This window comes from Alligator sinensis, unplaced genomic scaffold (assembly GCF_000455745.1).
Source record: "Alligator sinensis unplaced genomic scaffold, ASM45574v1 scaffold487_1, whole genome shotgun sequence".
Classification (NCBI taxonomy): domain Eukaryota; kingdom Metazoa; phylum Chordata; order Crocodylia; family Alligatoridae; genus Alligator; species Alligator sinensis.
In genome coordinates, this window is record NW_005842301.1 from 967,653 (window position 1) to 969,717 (window position 2,065).

The 2,065-nt window shown below is 51.2% G+C and overlaps 1 protein-coding gene across 2 annotated transcripts in view; it reads right to left on the reverse strand.

Annotated features, from left to right (window-relative positions):
- The window catches only part of TWF2 (twinfilin actin binding protein 2), a 106,763-nt gene that overhangs the window by 23,519 nt on the left and 81,179 nt on the right, over positions 1–2,065 (reverse strand). The window lies entirely within an intron of this gene.

Genomic DNA, 2,065 nt, shown 5'->3' on the forward strand with positions numbered 1-2,065 from the left:
GCAGGGCAGGCCCTACGAGGAGAGGCTACGGGACCTGAACCTGTTCAGTCTCCACAAGAGAAGGTTGAGGGGGGATCTACTGGCCTGTTACAAACTAGTCAGAGGGGACCAGCAGGCATTGGGGGAGTCCCTGTTCCCCCGAGCACTACCAGGAGTGACTAGAAATAACAGTCACAAGCTGGCAGAGGGTAGATTCAAACCAGACATCAGGAGGTGCTACTTCAGTCAGGGTGGCTAGGATCCGAAACCATCTTCCAAGAGAAGTGGTGCTGGCTCCTACCCTGGGGGTCTTTAAGAGGAGGCTAGATGAACACCTTGCTGGGGTTGTTCTCCTTCCTGCCCCCAGTGCTCCTTCCTGCCATGGCAGGGGGTCAGACTTGATGATCTGTCAAGGTCCCTTCCGACCCTACAAACTATGAAACTATGAAACCAGGTCACATCTAAGCCTGCACTTTTCCAGGCTGAAGCGTCTTATAGCTCTCAGCCTCTCATCATAAGGCCTGTTTCTCCTGCCCTCTGATCATACGTGTGGCTCTCCTCTGGACGCTCTCAAGCTTCTCCACATCCTTCTTGAATTGGGGAGCCCAGAATTGAATGCAGTACTCCAGCTGTGGCCTCACCAAGGCCACATGCAGCAGGAGGATGACATCCTGATATTTGTTTGAGAAGCATCTATGGATTCTGTTTCTGTGTGTGTGTGTGTGTGTGTGTGTGTGTGTTTGTTTCTGTCTATGTGTTTCTGTTTGTTTTTGTGCATGTGTTTCTGTGTGCGTGCATCTATGTTTCTGTGCGCATATTTGTGTATGTGTGTTTCTGGTTCTGTGTGTGTTTGTGTGTTTCTCTCTGTTTGTGTGTTTCTGTATGCGTGTTTTTTTCTGTGCGTTTCTCTCTGTTTCTATGCGTGTTTCCATATGCACTGAGGTACACACACACACAGGCACATAGACACACACATCTTTCAGCCTCTCCTTATATGGCCTGCTCTCCAGACCTCTAACCATACATGTGGCCCTCCATTGGACTCTCAAGCTTCTCCACATCTTTCTTGAAGTGCAGTGCCCAGAACTGGATGCAGTACTCCAGCTGCGGTTTCACCAAAGGCCAAGCAGAGTGGGAGGATGACATCCTTAGTCTTGTTTGAGATGCACTGGTAGATGCATGCCAGTGTCTTATTCGCTCTGCCAGCTATGGCATCGCATTGGTGCTAATGTTCTTTCTGTGGTCTATCGCTACCCCTAGGTATCTTTCAGTTGTGGCGCTGGCAAGTGTAGCACTGCCGAGCCTCTAAGTGTTGTGGATTATTTCTCCATAGATGAAGTACTTTACATTTCTTTGTATCAAACGTCATCAGGTTTTGCTCCGCCCACCTTGCAAGCCTGTCCAGGTCAGTCTGTATCCCCAGCCTGTCCTCCAGCGTGACCACACTTCCCCATAATTTGGTGTCATCTGCGAACTTTGCCAGTACGCATACATCTCTCTTGGTCTGCGTGTCTGTCTGCGTCTCTCTCCACATGTGTGACACTACGTGTGCGTTTCTCTTTCTGTGACTGCATGTGTCTGTGTCTGGGCATGTGTGGGTGTCTTTCTTTGTCTCTTGCCTGCCTCTATCTTTGTTTCCCTGCCTATCCCTCTACCCTCCTCTCTCTGTCTCTCTGAGAGACAGACACAGACAGTCTCCTGTCTTCTCCCTCTCCTTCCAGAACCTGCCAGAGCTCTATTTCACTGCAGCAGGCAGGCACCAGCATCAGCTGTGGACACTGCCAGTAGGTTCAGGAGCTGGAATGCAGAATCTGCCAGCAGCATCCAACAGCTGATGCCAACACCCTCCCAATGTGGCAGCAGTGTAGTAGAAGCTCCAGCCCAAGTCCACAGCTGATGCCTGATGCTGCTGGGGCAAAGAAGTGCTACCTGCCTGCCCAGCCAGCACCACACAGTGGCTGGAGCTGCCAGCTGCCTGCAGCCCAGATCCACCTGCAGACCAGATTGAATCTTTTTGTGGGCCAGATCTGGCCTGTGGGCCATATTTTGCCCACCTCTTTCCTAGTGGTTGGTGTCAAGCCAGTGC